At 65.7% G+C, this 6375-nt stretch overlaps 1 long non-coding RNA gene across 1 annotated transcript; it reads right to left on the bottom strand.

Moving 5' to 3' along the window:
* LOC136050658 (uncharacterized) lies at positions 1 to 4951 on the bottom strand. The gene is made up of 3 exons (XR_010622418.1): positions 4924 to 4951; positions 3142 to 3266; positions 1 to 84 (listed from the first exon to the last, which is right to left on the bottom strand). It is a non-coding gene; the product is annotated as an uncharacterized LOC136050658 (long non-coding RNA).
* Positions 4952 to 6375: the final 1424 nt, after the last annotated feature.

The raw sequence follows: 6375 nt of genomic DNA on the forward strand, positions 1-6375 counted from the left end.
CGGACACCTCGGCCTCGAGCACCACGCGGTCGCCCACCACCACCTGCTGGTCCTCCAGACCGCGCACGATCGTCACCGGCGGCTCTGCGGAAACAGCACCGCGTGTGGGGCGGAGTGGGGCGGAGTGGGGCGGAGTGGGGCGGAGTGGGGCAGGAGTGGGGCGGAGTGGGGAGGAGTGGGGAGGAGTGGGGAGGAGTCGGGAGGAGTGAGGAGGAGTGGGGAGGAGTGGGGAGGAGTGGGGAGGAGTGGGGAGGAGTGGGGCAGGAGTGGGGCGGAGTGGGGAGGAGTGGGGCGGAGTGGGGCGGAGTGGGGCAGAGTGGGGCGGAGTGGGGCGGAGTGGGGCGGAGTGGGGAGGAGTGGGGCGGTGTGGGGAGGAGTGGGGAGGAGTGGGGAGGAGTGGGGAGGAGTGGGGCGGAGTGGGGCGGAGTGGGGAGGAGTGGGGCGGAGTGGGGCGGAGTGGGGCAGAGTGGGGCGGAGTGGGGCGGAGTGGGGCGGTGTGGGGAGGAGTGGGGAGGAGTGGGGCGGAGTGGGGCAGAGTGGGGCGGAGTGGGGTGGTGTGGGGCAGAGTGGGGCGGAGTGGGGAGGAGTGGGGCGGTGTGGGGAGGAGTGGGGAGGAGTGGGGCAGGAGTGGGGCGGAGTGGGGAGGAGTGGGGCGGAGTGGGGCGGAGTGGGGAGGAGTGGGGCGGAGTGGGGCGGAGTGGGGAGGAGTGGGGCGGAGTGGGGAGGAGTGGGGCGGAGTGGGGCGGAGTGGGGCAGGAGTGGGGCGGAGTGGGGCGGAGTGGGGAGGAGTGGGGCGGAGTGGGGCGGAGTGGGGAGGAGTGGGGCGGAGTGGGGCGGGAGTGGGCGGAGTGGGGCAGGAGTGGGGCAGAGTGGGGCGGAGTGGGGCAGAGTGGGGAGGAGTGGGGCGGAGTGGGGCAGGAGTGGGGCAGAGTGGGGCGGAGTGGGGCGGAGTGGGGCGGAGTGGGGCGGTGTGGGGAGGAGTGGGGAGGAGTGGGGCGGAGTGGGGCAGAGTGGGGCAGGAGTGGGGAGGAGTGGGGAGGAGTGAGGAGGAGTGGGGAGGAGTGGGGAGGAGTGGGGCGGAGTGGGGCGGAGTGGGGCGGAGTGGGGCGGAGTGGGGCAGAGTGGGGCGGAGTGGGGCGGAGTGGGGCGGTGTGGGGAGGAGTGGGGAGGAGTGGGGCGGAGTGGGGCGGAGTGGGGAGGAGTGGGGCGGAGTGGGGCGGAGTGGGGAGGAGTGGGGCAGAGTGGGGCGGAGTGGGGAGGAGTGGGGCGGAGTGGGGAGGAGTGGGGAGGAGTGGGGCGGAGTGGGGCGGAGTGGGGCAGGAGTGGGGCGGAGTGGGGCGGAGTGGGGAGGAGTGGGGCGGAGTGGGGCGGAGTGGGGAGGAGTGGGGCGGAGGTGGGGCGGAGTGGGGCGGAGTGGGGCGGAGTGGGCAGGAGTGGGGCGGAGTGGGGCAGGAGTGGGGCAGAGTGGGGCGGAGTGGGGCAGAGTGGGGAGGAGTGGGGCGGAGTGGGGCAGGAGTGGGGCAGAGTGGGGCGGAGTGGGGCAGAGTGGGGAGGAGTGGGGCGGAGTGGGGCGGAGTGGGGCGGAGTGGGGCGGAGTGGGGCGGAGTGGGGCGGAGTGGGGCAGGAGTGGGGCAGAGTGGGGCGGAGTGGGGCAGAGTGGGGAGGAGTGGGGAGGAGTGGGGCGGAGTGGGGCAGAGTGGGGCAGGAGTGGGGAGGAGTGGGGAGGAGTGAGGAGGAGTGGGGAGGAGTGGGGAGGAGTGGGGCGGAGTGGGGCGGAGTGGGGAGGAGTGGGGCGGAGTGGGGCGGAGTGGGGCAGAGTGGGGCGGAGTGGGGCGGAGTGGGGCGGTGTGGGGAGGAGTGGGGAGGAGTGGGGCAGGAGTGGGGCGGAGTGGGGAGGAGTGGGGCGGAGTGGGGCGGAGTGGGGAGGAGTGGGGCAGAGTGGGGCGGAGTGGGGAGGAGTGGGGCAGAGTGGGGCGGAGTGGGGCGGAGTGGGGCGGTGTGGGGAGGAGTGGGGAGGAGTGGGGCGGAGTGGGGCAGAGTGGGGCGGAGTGGGGTGGTGTGGGGCAGAGTGGGGCAGAGTGGGGAGGAGTGGGGCGGTGTGGGGAGGAGTGGGGAGGAGTGGGGAGGAGTGGGGCAGAGTGGGGCATTGTGGGGTGGTGTGGGGCGGAGTGGGGCGGTGTGGGGTGGTGTGGGGCAGGAGTGGGATGGTGTGGGGCAGAGTGGGGCGGTGTGGGGAGGAGTGGGGCGGAGTGGGGCAGAGTGGGGCAGAGTGGGGCAATGTGGGGCGGTGTGGGGTGAGAGTGGGGCACATGCAGGGCAGGTGTGGTGCAAATGTGGGGCAGCTATGGGGTGCTATGGGACTGCAATGGGGCCGTTATGGGTCAGCTGTGGGGCAGCTGTGGGGCAGCAGTGGGGCAGCTGTGGGGCAGCTGTGGGATATCTATGGGGCAGCTATGGGGCCACTATGGGGCAGCTGTGGGGCAGGAATGGGATATCTATGGGGCAGCTGTGGGGCTGCTATGGGTCAGCTGTGAGGCAGCAGTGGGTCAGCTGTGGGGCCGCTATGGGGCAGCTGTGGGGCAGCTATGGGGCCGCTATGGGGCCGCTGTGGGGCAGTTATGAGGCAGCTGTGGGCAGCTATGGGTCAGCTGTGGGGCAGCTGTGGGGCCGCTATGGGCTGCTATGGGGCCGCTGTGGGGCAGCTATGGGGCCGCTATGGGGCAGCTGTGGGGCCGCTATGGGGCTGCTATGGGGCCGCTGTGGGGCAGCTATGGGGCTGCTATGGGGCCGCTGTGGGGCAGCTATGGGGCCGCTATGGGGCCGCTGTGGGGCAGTTATGAGGCCGCTGTGGGGCAGCTATGGGGCCGCTGTGGGGCCGCTATGGGGCTGCTATGGGGCCGCTGTGGGGCAGCTATGGGGCCGCTATGGGGCCGCTGTGGGGCAGTTATGAGGCCGCTGTGGGGCAGCTATGGGGCCGCTATGGGGCCGCTGTGGGGCAGTTATGAGGCCACTGTGGGGCAGCTATGGGGCAGCTGTGGGGCCGCTATGGGGCTGCTATGGGGCCGCTATGGGGCAGCTATGGGGCTGCTATGGGGCAGCTATGGGGTATCTATGGGGCAGCCGTGGGGCAGCCGCGGGTACCTTTGACGAAGACCTCGGTGAAGCACTTCTCGTCGTTGACGCGGCATTCGTAGGCGGCGTCGTCCGCCAGAGAGCATTTATTGATGGTCAGGATCCGCTTCAGCCCCACGTTCTCAAAGATGTATCTGGGGGGGAGGGGTTATGGGGCGGTGTGGGGCGGGGTATGGGGCGGGGGGGAGGCTTGTGGGGCGGTGTGGGGCGGGGTATGGGGCGGTGTGGGGCGGGGTATGGGGCGGGGGGAGGGGTTATGGGGCGGTGTGGGGCGGGGTATGGGGCGGTGTGGGGCGGGGTATGGGGCGGGGGGAGGGGTTATGGGGCGGTGTGGGGCGGGGTATGGGGCGGTGTGGGGCGGGGTATGGGGCGGGGGGAGGGGTTATGGGGCGGTGTGGGGCGGGGTATGGGGCGGTGTGGGGCTGGGTATGGGGCGGGGGGAGGGTTATGGGGCGGTGTGGGGCGGGGTATGGGGCGGGGGGAGGGGTTATGGGGCGGTGTGGGGCGGGGGGATGGGGCGGGGGGGAGGCTTGTGGGGCGGGGTATGGGGCGGTGTGGGGCGGGGTATGGGGCGGGGGGAGGGGTTATGGGGCGGTGTGGGGCGGGGGGATGGGGCGGGGGGGAGGCTTGTGGGGCGGTGTGGGGCGGGGTATGGGGCGGTGTGGGGCGGTGTGGGGCGGGGAGGTGGGGCGGGGGGAAGGCTTGTGGGGCGGTGTGGGGCGGGGGTACGGGGCGGAGGTCGGGGTTATGGGGCGGGGGTATGGGGTAGGGAGCGGGGTTATGGGGCGGGGTTATGGGGCGGGGGGAGGGGTTATGGGGCGGTGTGGGGCGGGGTATGGGGCGGTGTGGGGCGGGGGTATGGGGCGGGGGGAGGGGTTATGGGGCGGTGTGGGGCGGGGGTATGGGGCGGGGGGAGGGGTTATGGGGCGGTGTGGGGCGGGGTATGGGGCGGGGGGAGGGGTTATGGGGCGGTGTGGGGCGGGGTATGGGGCGGGGTTATGGGGCGGTGTGGGGCGGGGTATGGGGCGGGGAGAGGGGTTATGGGGCGGGGGGAAGGGTTATGGGGCGGGGTTATGGGGCGGGGTTATGGGGTGGTGTGGGACGGTCCCCGCTGATCCCATTGAGTCCGTTATTAAGTAATGAACCCCATTTATGACCCGTTAATTAATTAGTTAATGAGCGCTCACTGGGAGCCGGACTTCAGCAGCCGCCCGTGTTCCCCTGCGCCCATTAATTACTTAATTAGTTAATTAGTTAATTACTGAGCGCTCACTTGGAGCCGGGCTTGAGCAGCTGCCCCTGTCCCCCTGCGCCCATTAATTAGTTAATTAGCCGTTAATTAATTAATGAGCGCTCACTGGGAGCCGGCCTTCAGCAGCCGCCCCTGTCCCCCTGCGCCCATTAATTAGTTAATTACTTAATTAGTTAATTAGTTAATTACTGAGCGCTCACTTGGAGCCGGGCTTGAGCAGCTGCCCCTGTCCCCCTGCTCCCATTAATTAGTTAATTAGTTAATTACTGAGCGCTCACTTGGAGCCGGGCTTGAGCAGCTGCCCCTGTCCCCCTGCGCCCACTAATTAGCTAATTAGTTAATTAGTTAATTACTGAGCGCTCACTTGGAGCCGGGCTTGAGCAGCTGGCCGTGTCCCACTGAGCCCATTAATTAGTTAATTAGCCGTTAATTAGTTAATTAGTGAGCGCTCACTTGGAGCCGGGCTTGAGCAGCCGCCCGTGTCCCCCTGCGCCCATTAGTTACTTAATTAGTTAATTAGTTAATTAGTGAGCGCTCACTTGGAGCCGGGCTTGAGCAGCTGCCCGTGTCCCCCTGCGCCCATTAGTTACTTAATTAGCTAATTAGTTAATTAGTTAATTAGTGAGCGCTCACTTGGAGCCGGGCTTGAGCAGCTGCCCGTGTCCCCCTGCGCCCATTAATTACTTAATTAGCCGTTAATTAATTAGTGAGCGCTCACTTGGAGCCGGGCTTGAGCAGCCGCCCCTGTCCCCCTGCACCCACTAATTAGCTAATTAGCTAATTAGTTAATTAGTGAGCGCTCACTTGGAGCCGGGCTTGAGCAGCTGCTGCCCGTGTCCCCCTGCGCCCATTAATTAGCTAATTAGCTAATTAGTTAATTAGTGAGCGCTCACTTGGAGCCGGGCTTGAGCAGCTGCTGCCCGTGTCCCCCTGCGCCCATTAATTAGCTAATTAGCTAATTAGTTAATTAGTGAGCGCTCACTTGGAGCCGGGCTTGAGCAGCCGCCCCTGTCCCCCTGCTCCCATTAATTAGCTAATTAGTTAATTAGTGAGCGCTCACTTGGAGCCGGGCTTGAGCAGCCGCCCCTGTCCCCCTGCTCCCATTAATTAGCTAATTAGTTAATTAGTGAGCGCTCACTTGGAGCCGGGCTTGAGCAGCCGCCCCTGTCCCCCTGCTCCCATTAATTAGCTAATTAGTTAATTAGTGAGCGCTCACTTGGAGCCGGGCTTGAGCAGCCGCCCCTGTCCCCCTGCTCCCATTAATTAGCTAATTAGTTAATTAGTGAGCGCTCACTTGGAGCCGGGCTTGAGCAGCCGCCCCTGTCCCCCTGCTCCCATTAATTAGCTAATTAGTTAATTAGTGAGCGCTCACTTGGAGCCGGGCTTGAGCAGCCGCCCCTGTCCCCCTGCTCCCATTAATTAGCTAATTAGTTAATTAGTGAGCGCTCACTTGGAGCCGGGCTTGAGCAGCCGCCCCTGTCCCCCTGCTCCCATTAATTAGCTAATTAGTTAATTAGTGAGCGCTCACTTGGAGCCGGGCTTGAGCAGCCGCCCCTGTCCCCCTGCTCCCATTAATTAGCTAATTAGTTAATTAGTGAGCGCTCACTTGGAGCCGGGCTTGAGCAGCCGCCCCTGTCCCCCTGCTCCCATTAATTAGCTAATTAGTTAATTAGTGAGCGCTCACTTGGAGCCGGGCTTGAGCAGCCGCCCCTGTCCCCTGCTCCCATTAATTAGCTAATTAGTTAATTAGTGAGCGCTCACTTGGAGCCGGGCTTGAGCAGCCGCCCCTGTCCCCCTGCTCCCATTAATTAGCTAATTAGTTAATTAGTGAGCGCTCACTTGGAGCCGGGCTTGAGCAGCCGCCCCTGTCCCCCTGCTCCCATTAATTAGCTAATTAGTTAATTAGTGAGCGCTCACTTGGAGCCGGGCTTGAGCAGCCGCCCCTGTCCCCCTGCTCCCATTAATTAGCTAATTAGTTAATTAGTGAGCGC

The sequence above is a fragment of the Cyrtonyx montezumae genome, unplaced genomic scaffold (assembly GCF_038088225.1).
Source record: "Cyrtonyx montezumae isolate F1298 unplaced genomic scaffold, pur_monq_1.0 scaffold_240, whole genome shotgun sequence".
NCBI classification, from domain to species: Eukaryota; Metazoa; Chordata; class Aves; order Galliformes; family Odontophoridae; genus Cyrtonyx; species Cyrtonyx montezumae.